At 43.0% G+C, this 12505-nt stretch overlaps 1 long non-coding RNA gene across 8 annotated transcripts in view; it reads right to left on the bottom strand.

The window, feature by feature from the left end:
• Positions 1-572: 572 nt before the first annotated feature.
• The window catches only part of LOC139800382 (uncharacterized), a 64995-nt gene continuing 53062 nt past the window's right edge, over positions 573-12505 (bottom strand). For 7 of the 8 annotated variants that reach the window (XR_011727729.1, XR_011727727.1, XR_011727730.1 and 4 more), the window contains 4 exons: positions 9475-9703; positions 8258-8458; positions 7342-7588; positions 577-4304 (listed from right to left, as the gene is read on the bottom strand). This is a non-coding gene — a long non-coding RNA (uncharacterized lncRNA). Of the gene's footprint in view, positions 4305-7341; positions 7589-8257; positions 8459-9474; positions 9704-12505 lie in introns of all 8 variants that reach the window. The other variant, XR_011727728.1, reaches the window with a different exon arrangement.

A 12505-nucleotide genomic window follows, 5' to 3' on the forward strand; every position in this document is an offset into this window, starting at 1 on the left:
CTTCTGGGGCTCCTCTGTCCCAGAAAGTCAAAGCAAAAGTCCAGCTGAAGGTAAAAGGAATCTGTTGCAATAGCAAGCTCTCTAGTTCTTGGTTTCATTTGTATTTGGAAAAGAAAGTGATAAAATGCTACAGCAAAAGCTGTTCTTAGGATTTGAATGTTTTGTCTATGGCATAAAGGCTCTGGCCTTCTGTAAAAAGTCTAAATGTTGTTATGCTGAATCTTGGCAACTTTTGCTGTTTCTGAGTGTTTCCCAAGTTGAAGTGGTCACAGTTTCTTCTGAGAGATAGCCACAAGCACAATAACTCCTTCCACAGCAAGCATTACAGTTCAAAAGCCCCAGAGACAAACCCAGAGGGCTTTGTTGTATTGGTCCATCACTCCTGTTACATGTACAGGGTTTGTCTGTTTGGGCAGAAGGTTTGTCCTTGTGTCAGAAGGGGACAGGTAATAGGCAAAATGTGTAGGAGGAAACAAAGCCCTCATCCCATCAGTAGAGGCCAACGCAGGGGTCAAGACTCTTACAGGAACAATTAGATCCAACTACAGAGTTTCTAAGGGGTAAAATGGGAAAAAAAAAAAAAAAAAAAAAAAAAAGAGAAAATGTAGTCATATACTTGCCACAGATTAGTGCCATGAATCCATTCAACATTCAGCACAACCTTTCAACAGAAATTTCTACAAGTTGGAATGAGAAATTCTCATGAATTAACACTGCTCATGTCATTTGAGGTGATCACTCTAAAGGCAGCTGGAAACAATGTTTCAAAACAAATTAATGCTAAGGGTATTAAACAATGTAAATATGTCAAGAGATATAGACTTGTCATTCAATGCAATTATACCAAAAGGGACATTTCTACTAAGCAAAAGATAAGTAAATGATAAAGTATTTTTAAGAAAATACCACAGAAATAAAGTTATTCAATGAGTAACTTTTCCCTGCTCCATATCTGTACATGTCAATGTGGCTGTCAGGCTGTACACTCATATTTTACTAGGAACTACATGCATACTGGATAAATAACTTTACTCTTATGGACTTGCATAGGAATGCACTGCAGTCGGTGAATTCAAATAGTTTTAGAAATCTTTAGGATCAGAAGGGGAGGTGATAATTATCCTATGTTATGCAGGAACCATAAAAAGCTATCCAGTTATTTTCTGTGAGGGGACTGATGCTTTCCCATGTAATGGATGTGAACTTTGCTTAGAACAGACAAGGAAGGGAGACTGGATGGATGGATGGATGGATGGATGGATGGATGGATGGATGGAGTTAGTGCTGATTCATGGTAACAGCCATAAGGAAATTAATAGCTGGTCATAGTTAGCACTGATAGAAGTGTAGGCAGGAGATGGCAGAAATCTTCATACCTGTCACTGATGCTCTTTAGCAATCTTGCATTTGTTTTAAAGAACCATATTGGGCCGATTTCACTGGATGTGAAAAGCTTCATTGCTTCCAGTGGAATTTCCCATGGAGCAAAGTGTAAATAATAGCATGCTCAGAGGAAATAAGGGCAATATCTTTGACGTGGAGTCAGCAGACAGCATTTAATTTTTGGCTGGGGTGAGTGGATTAAACCAGGATGTGTATGTCTGAGTCTGGGCTTGAAGGAGACCTCTGGCTGTCACAGCTCTCCCAGCTACAGGGAGACTGCTAAAGGTTTGTTAGGAACCCCTCTTCCTCCACCTTTGCCCTCCCCATCCAAACCTCTTTGGGGAAAGCCATTTGGTACCTGCTCAAAAGTAGAGCCTAATGTTAAATTTAGAAATACTCTGGTGCAAAGAGGGAAAGCAGAAGAAAAAGGCTCAGGGGAAGCCAGCAGAGGATTGTGTTTTCTAGCAGGTTTTTACATGATCATGAGCAAGTCTTTGATCGTGAGGGAAAGCTTTGGTTGCTGCTGTAGTACAAGTGATAACAATATGCATTTGCTGACTTGTGCTGTAACCATGCATGTTTTTTCTTGCTGAAAACAGGGGAAAATGAGCTGTTTAGTAAGTATCCCTGGAAGCTTTTGTCAAGACAATTTTTTCCTTAGCCAACATATTCCTCAAATCAAAGTGACAGATATGTATCTGTCTATAAATACAATTAAACCAAGCTTCTTCACCCCATTACAGTACCCGAGATCTGATCAAGGACCATGAATAAAAAGATTAAACTTTGTTCAGAGTGATTCTGAAACCTAAAAATCCAAGTTAGAATTTGGGTTTGGTTTTGTAATATATGGATACTACTGCTATTCCCAGCTCTTGCTGAGAGGTGTTTTGTTTTCATTCTGTTTGTTTGGGGTTTTTTTACTTAATATTCAGAAAGTTCAGAGTCAACACTTAACTAGATTTTTTAAAATACAGAATTCCTTTAGCAGGGACTTTTCATCCAGCAATGTTTTCTCTTATGGCACCATCTGCAACTGTTCTTAATTCACACAGCAAAGCAGACTCCTTTCATTCCATGAGGCATTTGCTTGCTGGATCATTTCACTATAAAACAAAAGTAGGCATCCTTTCCCACCTGGTCATCAGAGCTGATAAAATGGCCCTGAGGGTTGTGATCGGAGGCCTAGGGAAGAGGTGGAAAGCGCTCCATTATGTCTTGATGACACGTTTAGTTACAAAGTGTTACTCATTTCTAAGTCACCTCCTCCTGAACATCATTGTTCAGGACTCTTGTTCAGCTCCTGATGCAGCTGTGAAGCAGCATCCAGCAGCAAGGTGACCACTTGTAAATCCCACTTGTTTTCCAAAACATGAGCTGCTAGTTTTGGGAATGGGTGGGTGAAACAAGCTCTATAGGAAGGTGCTTCAAATGGGAATTTCAGGGAGGATACAAATTCCATTTGATGCATAATCCTCAGTGACAATAACAAAACCTGTGGCTCAGGAAACAGAGACTGAACAGTATATATGGGCCATATATAGAAATATAGACTGAATAGTGGGAACAAATGCCTCTTGCTCCAGTTGTCCACCTAGCACACTCCATGCTGAATATTACAGGTGTCACCTACTTCAGCTTCTTCACACTTGTGCTCTTATGCACAGTCTGAACACCCACCTCCTGTGCTTCTGTAGCATTGGATCAGAACATCTGACAGCCAAACACACATCCTTCTGGGAGTTATTCTGCCTTAAGCTGACTGATCAGATTTTACATTAGGCTGTAAATTGGAGAAAATGGAGGAAAATGCCTCAATTGTGAGTCTCAAGTGAAAACAGAGCTGAGACCTTCTCTCTGTCTGATCCCTCAGCCCCTGGATGGAGCAGGAACATCTGTACCTTGGGTGAGTCCCCAGCTCTGACTTGTGCTGTGTGGAAGGAATTCCAGGAGGGGTTGAGGAACAGCATGAAGAGTTTGTGCTCCTTTACTGCATTTGCAGTCTCCAACCCCAGTTTCAGCCCCTGGCCATGCCTTCTTGTGGTGGGGCAGTTTTCAGTTCCCACCTTTCTTCTATTGCCCTTACAGCCAAATTCAATAGCAAATCATGGTAAAGCCACTCTCTGGCTTTTGGGACAAGACAGAAGTGCCAAATAAAGTGACAGCACATAAAGCTATTACTCAAGAGATTGTCTTTGCAATACAAGAGGCACCACTCCCAGTGGCTGGCATGGAACTAAACTTAAAACAAATAACACTAAAGACAGAGGATATTTCTTGGGAATTAATAACTAGCTGGGAGGAGCTTGTATAGCTAAAGGCAAAGTCTAAACTATTAACTTCTGCCTGTCACTTAGGAAACATGCTCTGCTGAAGCTGTTATTGCAATATTATAATCTGAAAGTTGAAAAGAAACATATAATATATATATATATACACACATATATATATAAAATATAGTGGCCTTTATTTTACATGAGCAGTATATTCATTGTCAATTAGTATGTTCACAGCGGCTTTAGAGGATTAATGCCCAGGATATCCAACATAACAGGTTCCACAATCATTTCTCACTTAGGAATCATAATGATGCCACAGACATATATTGAGGAACAGTTTGCAGAAACACTGAGAAGTTTTACTCCATCCCAGACAGCAACTTGGACTTGTCAAACCCTAGTAGAGCCTTGGGACATTTTTGCTCCCGTGATTCTTTTTTTCCTCTCAGCTAAATATTTCAAACCTAACCAAACTTAAAAAAATTGAAACTTGAAGTTAAGTAGTTATGCAGAAATTAAATAGTTTTACAGGTCTGGAGTACCTACAGCTTCAGTTGATGTAGTCAGATCCTTGGAGCACTCAGCACTCTGACAGATCATCTGACTTTTGCCTTCTCATCCACAGATTTAATGCACAGGCTCCTTTTAAAAAACAAATACATGTGAGATAAATGGTTAGATCCTTGATTTAGTCTGGTTTACATTTTGCCATCTAGTGGCCTAATTTTGGACACCCACACTTGAAAATGTTAGTCTTATCTGTAACCTACATCTCCAATGGGCTGATTTTTGACAAAGGGTGATTTTTTCCCCCACAAAGTACACAGTTGTCATGAGGAAATTATTTTGACTCCTAAAAAAAAAGTCTATCTCTGAAATAGATTTTTTTTCTGTCAAGCTGATCATTTGTAAGAAGTAATAAAGAATGAAAGACATGGCTCACCACAACCATGTGGACAGAGCTAAGCTATTTAAATTCACTTAATTTTCCAGTTTATGTTATAATGCTTACTCCTTGATGCATAAAATTCTTATTAGGTTGTTTGATAAACAAAGCAATGGTGCTTTCATTTTTATTGGGTACATTGATTTTTCTCCTTGACCTCCAGATTACCAGCCACAAACCTCATCTGTGGGTTTTTTTCCCTATTGAAATTAATTGTCATAATTACTCTTCAGTCCCACAGTGAGGGACTGAGAAGGGAAAATAAGAAGCAAACTGTTGAAGCCTGTTAGGTCCAGCTGAACTTCAGATATCTATAAAACCTCAGATGTTGGCTATGAACCCTGTGGGTCAGGCAGGGTACATGCTGCATCAATCACAAGCTAAGGCTTGATGCAGAAAATAGTGGGTGAAGTTTTAGAGGCTCTGTGAGGCAGGTGTCATGCTGGGTGACTGTTACAGCCTTTTCTGGCCTCAAAGGCTGTGACCAAAAATACATCCAGCAGGGGAATGGTGCCTGCTTGGCTCAGCACTGGATGATGGAGGAGGAATTTAGGATACTTAGGACACTTTTGCACTCACTTTGTCCTCATTTGTGGAGCCCCCAGTTCCCCAGCTCCAGTGAATGATGCCCCAGCTGCAGCAGCTGGGTTCCTCCACCACAGCCACAGCCACTCTGCCAGGGGTGACGTGGTCTGGAACCCCTGCAGCTGATCCACACCCTACACCACCTCACCCAGGGATCACTTAGGTGCCTGAGTCACCCCACAGCTCCTTCACACCAGAATGGAGGTGCAGGGGGGTGACTTCAGCCCAGGGCAGAGTCTGCCTTGGGGTTTCATAAATAGAATCATAAAATCCTATGCTGGTTTGAGTTGGAAGGGACCTTAAAATTCACCTAGCAGGGACACCTCCCACCAGACCAGGATTCTCCAAGCCCCATCCAGCCTGGCCTTGAACATTCTCCTGGGATGGGGCAGCCACAGCTTCCCTGGGCAACCTGTGCCAGTGTCTCACAACCCTCACAGTAAAGAATTTTTTCCTAATATCTTATCTAGTCTGAAGCAGTTTCCTTTGCTTCAGACATGCACTTGGGCCTCTGTGTCTGGGAGGGCTTTGAGGAAGCCCAGGGTGCCTTGCAGCCATCAGGGGATGGTCAGCCATGGAGCAATGTGCTGTGCCAGCAGCAAGTTGTGCTCCCTGAGAAATATTGGTGTGAGATCCTGGTGCCTCATCAGAGGGCTCTTGCTGTGCAGCTTGGTCAGCAGGATTGCTTGGTTTGGCATTTGGTTAGAGGGTGACCACCAGCCAGTGGTCCAAGGGGCAGCTGCTGAGGCTGCTTCCTGGGGACTGAATGGACGGGAGGTCACCAGCTCCCAGCTCCTCAGCTAAAACCTGGTGTCTGAGCCTCCCCTCCAATGTGGTTTGCACTTTGCCAGAAATGCTGCAGCTGCTGGGAGTAGAGCAGCTGTTTGGAAAAGAAGGAAATGGAACCCAGACCAGGCAGATTTGCAACAGCATCTTTCTATTCTGCGTTTTCTAAGGCATTGCCGAGCACCTCCAGTTCCTTCTGGAAATCACTGGGGGTTCAGAGGATGCAAGAATCTCTCGTAAATAACCTGGGCTCTGAGAGACAAGCCCTGGTGGTCTGTGAAGGCATCTTTATGCCACACCAGCACTACTGGTGGCAGCAGACAAACAATTTCCTGCCTATGTATGAAAATTTTGTTGGTGGTTGAGTGGTGGTTGCTGTGTAGGTGGTTTACTGATACTTGGCTTCAGGTTTCACATTTTGGACACAGCTGCATAGGGGGTCTAAATGTTCTGAAAGTTAAAAAGAAGAGACAGTTTGAGATACCTTACCTAAAAAGAAACAACTGGAATGGAAAACATCCTGAGTCACTAGATTCAATATCAATGTAATATAATCTGATTTGGGTCAAAATCTAAGGAATAGAAATATTAAAGTTCCCCCTGAGGACCTGGACTACTGATAGCAAGATGATGAGCACTTAGGAAAAAAAAAAGAAACAGAAGAGAAACATTAGATAAGAACAGCATTGAGATTCATGAATAGCAGCAAACCACATCTAGACCCATAACGTGTGATTCAGACCTGCTCTCTGAAATCATCAACTTGTCTGGGAAATTTTACTCTTTTCTCTTTCTCAGGCCTTTGACTGAGGCAAATTTAAACCATGGAGTTGCTTTGAAGAAAAATGTGGTTCTTGCAGAAAAGTCAAGGGTAGGGTGTTGGGAACTGCTGTGCAATGAGGAGAGGCTGCATTTGCACATTCTGCTTTTGCCAGGAGATTCTAAGTTCCTAGTAACAGCCTTTACAGTGTTCCTGGAGCTTAGTGAGGAAAGGCTACATCTGCATTAAAAATTAAATGGAAAGAGCAGTCATTACTTGTAGGCAAACACAATGAATGAGCAATCATGGGCCAGCCAAGTCTTTGAGGACATTAATCTTTCCGTCAGAGGCAGCCGAAGGGCTTGGTAACCATATGATTAGAGGCTGTGTTTTGGTTGGATTGGAATGCAGTTTAGGATGTTGTGGGTTCACGTCCACTTGCTGCAGGTGGTGAAAACCAGAATGAGCAGGATCCTGTGCAGCTCAGGAGCTGCTCTGATAACCCTGGACAAAACAGGGCTCCTTCACCCTGAGATGAGAAAAAAAAAAGGGAGATCAGACTGATGTGGAATGACAATGAAAGTATTTCCTTATCCACCAACCTCTGTTTGTATTTCGTAATGGATTTTTGATGCAACCGTCTCCTGCTCACATTCTCTCTCTCTTTTTTTCTCTCCCAATCATTTTGTCATGGCCATTGCAATAAGCTCAGCAGCAGCTGGCCCAGCAGAGCCAGCTCAGGTCCAGCCCAGCTCTGAGCCACATGGGAGGTCAAAGGCTGAGGAAAGCAGAACAGGTTTCAATCCAGTTTGCTTGCCATGGCTCCAGTTCAATGGCCTCAGGACAGCTCTGAAGAACAGTAGGAGTCATGTTAATAAGATCATTGTTAAGACCTGAGGTGTTGTATGAGAAAGCAGTGAAGGCCGTTCTCCTAGGAGAATTGCACCAGTTCTTCTTCCCTTTCCCCTTTAATGACAGGGTGTTTGGCATATGACTTCTTACAATGGCCAAAGATGAGTGAGAGTGATCTTAACCTTCCAAGACATGTAATCAAGTAGTTATTTTCATTTTTATAGTCCTTAAAGATCTGGAAATCTCTCTACATAAAGATGCACAGATTGAGACCCTTTACTGACCAATATTCACAGGACTAAGTTTTCTATGAAGTAAATTATTTCTTGTTATCAATAGTTACTTCTAATTAGCTGAAAGCTGGCTGTAAATGGTCAGAAAGTACATAAACTAAAAAAAATAATGTTCTGATCAATAATGACTGGCTGATATACACCAGGTCATAGTTGTCTTCATATGCTACTGTACTAGCACATATTTTTTTCTAGACTATTTATTGATGTTTCCAGAAGTCAGCATAACTAATCAGTGGGAAAATACTCTCTCTGCATATATATGTCACTCATTAAAAGCACCATCAGCAGATCTGGTAGGCAGTGGGGAGCCTGCTAAGGAGATAAGAAGAGTGGTGAGCTCATTTCAGCTCGAAGTTGATTTCTCACTTACTTTCTCTGATCGCTGCTGGGCATCAGATAATCTGGAGTGCCAGAACTGTGTGTGTCCTGACTCATTTGAGAATGCAGATGTTTCTTTGCCCAAAGCTTGTCTGGAGCTGATGTGGCAAGATCTGCAGCACTTAAGGTGCACAGGCTTCATAGCCTGCAGCTCAGAAGGAAGCTGGCATCACCCTTGGCTGCCTGGATCTTCCTGTTTTGAAGGAAAAGGTGTCTATTTACATGCGAGACTCAAATTCATATGTGTCAAACAGTTTAGATACTTAAAACTCTTGTGGGAATCTTTATTTCATTGAGGGAAATTGACATTATTGAAGACAATATAATCAGCTGCTTTACCCCAGTCTAAGGCAGGAAAATATTTCCCATCAGCTTCCACCAGAAATCCTGCCTGGTTGTGGCTCTTCACTGCAATAGGAGAGGAAATTTTAAAGTACTGCCTCTTCAGATGTGTGTAGAGATGGGAATTTTATTTCCTCAGAAGCAAGATATCATAAGGCAAATAGTTCATTTGATCGTGGCATCCTGATGTGTCTGCCCAGTCTGTCACTGTCAAATCTCAACAGCTCTCCCCACAAGTGTCTCTGTCAAGACTTTGGTGTCCAGGATCCCTGTGTGTGCAGGGAAAAAAGAAAAAATGACACCTTAAATGTTCTAATCTCTCCTAGTGCTGAAAATCCACCCTGTTACGTTTTACTGTTTCACTAGAGCCAAAAGCTGGGTCTCCTTACTGAAGTTCTTTATTGACTCCATAGCACTCAAACAATGGTAGAAACCACCCACTTGTTGGTTACCACTTGATGCATCTTCTGAGCATCAATGGCTTGATCTCTGTCACTGGTCTTTATAATTCAGTTATTTTTATGGCTGGGTTTTTTGGGGTTTTGTTTTTTTGTTTTTTTTTCTGGCTAGGAGCTAATGCAGCCTCTCCCATGAACTCTGAATCTCTTCCAGAAGATGTCTCAACCTCAGATTAGGAAGCTTCTACTTTCCCTGGAGCCACAGGCTCAGGTCTCAGCATGACTGACTCATGTTTTCTATCCTTGGCCTGACCTCTGTGCAGTCTGAGAGGGCTCAGAGCTCTGCAGCAAGGGGGGACCTGGATTTACCCCAGGGACCCTCCTTGAGCATACAGATGCCCAATGGCACCCTGCCCTTGGTGTGTCCTTCATCCTCCCTGGTCAGGAGGGTGTGGGGATGCCATCTTACCTTCCCCCATCCAGCCAGCCTCTCCTCCAGCTTGCTCCTGGAGGTGGTTGGGGAGTGCGGGTACTTCCTGGGTGTGGGGAGATTCCTTTAGGCTTGGGCTTTTTATGCAGGTGCTAGAGGAGAGATTCTTGTCTTCTTTGGAGTAGCTGCAGGCACAAACCAACCACTTGTGTGGGGAAGAGTGGGTGATGATCTTTCACACAGGCCCTTCAGATGGGTTCTCCTCCTGCTGTGCAAACAGGTTAGAAATCAACTGTGCCCAGGGGTTTTCCCTGTGCCCTGTCAGGAACATTTCCCCCCCCCCTTTCCCTCCCAGCTTTGCATGCTTCCTGCCCTTCTGCCTTTATTCTCCAGGTGATGCTTGCAGTGATGCTCTCTGAGACAAGGAGCTCTGTAAAACACTGAGGATGAGAGCAGCACTCACTGCTGCTCCCTGGCATCACTGACTCACTGATGTCAGCCCAGGAACAGGCTCTATGAGACAGCACCACTGGCTAATGGTGCTGAAAAGGTAGGGTGGTGACCATTGAGTTCTTGCAGCCTCCTTGGGCAAAAATATTTTGCAAAAGAAAAATCTTGCAGCAGCTATTATCCTCTCTGGCATCCACTTGTTTCCTTTTTTTATGAGGTACCTGTCAAGAAATATTTCTGATGGGCTGCTAGAACATGCCAAATTTCTTCATATCTGATGCTTTAAGTTTAACTATATTTATCTTGTTTACAAAAGCTGACAAGTGATAGAGCCACAATAATGCCAGCAGAAATTGCACAGCAATTTTACTCGGGTTCTTTTCAAGTCAGTGGAACTGTTAAATGAGATTAGTGCAGTAGAAGGGTTTATTGCAGCCATGAGAAACCAGATAGACACATATCACAGAGAACCAGTGATAGACTAAGAGGATCACATACAGAGACATTGTGCCAAGGAGGGATTGGCAGGATAACAGAAGTGCATCTTTTAGCTCTTTGGGGCTGTGTCTTACTGTATTTCTGATATGGTTCTCCACTGGTCCCAACAGCTGTCTTTCCCTTCCTTTCTCCAACCCTTCATATATCTTTCAGTGCCTTATTCTGACACTGGTCATGCGTGTAGCCTGATGATATTTGTTAGCAGTGGGGATCTGGAAACAACAGTCCCTATTATTCTCCCTGCAACCCTTAGAGTAGCCCTAGGAAAGCTGTATTGCTGCCTATCCCTGGCTTTATTTAGCATGGTTTTCTCTATTTATAGATGATGCCTTAGTAGGACTGTAAGTCACTGCTGAAGCAATTATCTACATAGACAGGGAAATCAGCACTTGCCCTTATATATGCAAAGTGCTGTTGTTATGGATGTTATATAGATGACAAGTTTTATGTGTGTATGTGTGTGTATATATCTATGTATGCAAGTCCATGTTGGCAGCCATCTGGGACTGAACAAGAAGCTTCTGGAGCACAGAGAATCTCATGGGTACCTGCAAGCTTAGCAGCAGGGTGCTGCATAAGCTCCCATTTTCCTTGGGGTGGATGGATGTAGGGGCAGCTCACAGAAGGACTCATTTAGATGTGGCTCTGAGGTTCCAGCCCTGTTGTCCCTGACTGAGTTGAAGCTCAACTCATGTTCAGCTCATTTCCTAAGACCTACTTCCTACGTGCTGTGAAAGGCTACTCACATTTCAGCCCTGGTGACAGGACAAAAGTAGAGGCATGTCCAGACCCCAGGTGGAGCAGTCAGCTCATTTAGCTCCAGCAGTGGTACATGAGGGACACAATAAGGATGTAAGGAAGGGAGGAGCAGCTGGGCAGTGGACAAGCCTGTGAGAATTCCAGCTCTCTGGAACTTGGTTTGAATTTGTTCCAGCCATTCAAAGTGATCTTTCACTTCTTGGCAGAAGCTCACAAAGTTTCTTAGCTAAGCAAAGAGAGCACAAGTCTTCATTGTGCATGGCTAGAGGCAGACATTGGTCATTTGATTATCATTGTTGAGAACATAAATGAGTGCAATGTTGCAAATGCCACTGAAGGAAATGAGAGGCTCCCTCGTGAGGAGGCCTTGGATGCTATTTGTATGCAGAAGCATCCTGAGATGAAATCATAATTCTCTGGCTGAGTGACCATCCCAGCACTCTGATGTGTTGTCTTTTAACTGCACTCAGGAGGCTACTGATGAAAGCAAAGCATTTCCTTGCCTCCCTACCAATATATTTTCCTTCTGTATTGTCCAGGTTTCCTTCCAGATCCATGTGCTTTGCAGCTTTCCTTTGTATGCCTTAGGAAAGGTCTGTACCCACACCTAATAAGTTGCTTTCCATACCCCAAATAAGATAAACAGGAGAAGGATTATTCTCCAGACTTTACAGATGGTGAACAGAGGCACAGATAAACTACACAACTTGCTTGTGGTTATTCTGGAAATGTGTAACAGAGACAGGCCTTGAACCAAAATTTCTGGTGTCCCAGTGTCAGGCTGCAACCACAGTCTGGCCCTTTTTCTGAAGGGACATATTTGCAGAGATTTAAGGTCAGAGGAATGATCACCTTATCTAGTCTGACCTCTGTGTCAAATCCAATAGTTTCTTTGATCAAAGCATATTTTACAGGATAGAAGACAGTCTTGATTTGAAGACACTAGGATGTAGGGAATAATTTTATAACTTCCCTCTGTTCTCTTTTCCAATGGTTAATCATCTTTGCTGCTAACTTATTTTTCATATGACTGAGTCTGGCTTTAATTTGGTTCCTGTGATGCTTCTTTTCTGCTAGATTAAAGGGCTCTTCGCTATCTGTGTATTCTTCCTCTTCACAGACAATTATTTCATGTGTCTGGAAAAAGCAGTCAGGTTGAGGAGTTACTTGCTGCTGAATCCTGGGAATATTTTTCTTTTGCCTCGTGTATGTCTTTGGTATTTCCCCCCTCTTTTTTCATAATGTAATAATTAGAAAACTTTAAAGAAAACTGAGAGGGGTAAGAATGAGGAAACTCAGTGAGCAATATCCTTATCCTTTTCCAGGTCTAATGAGGAACATGCAGCCAAAGCAAGAGAATTGA

Source organism: Heliangelus exortis, chromosome 10, assembly GCF_036169615.1.
Source record: "Heliangelus exortis chromosome 10, bHelExo1.hap1, whole genome shotgun sequence".
In the NCBI taxonomy this organism is placed as follows: Eukaryota; Metazoa; Chordata; class Aves; order Apodiformes; family Trochilidae; genus Heliangelus; species Heliangelus exortis.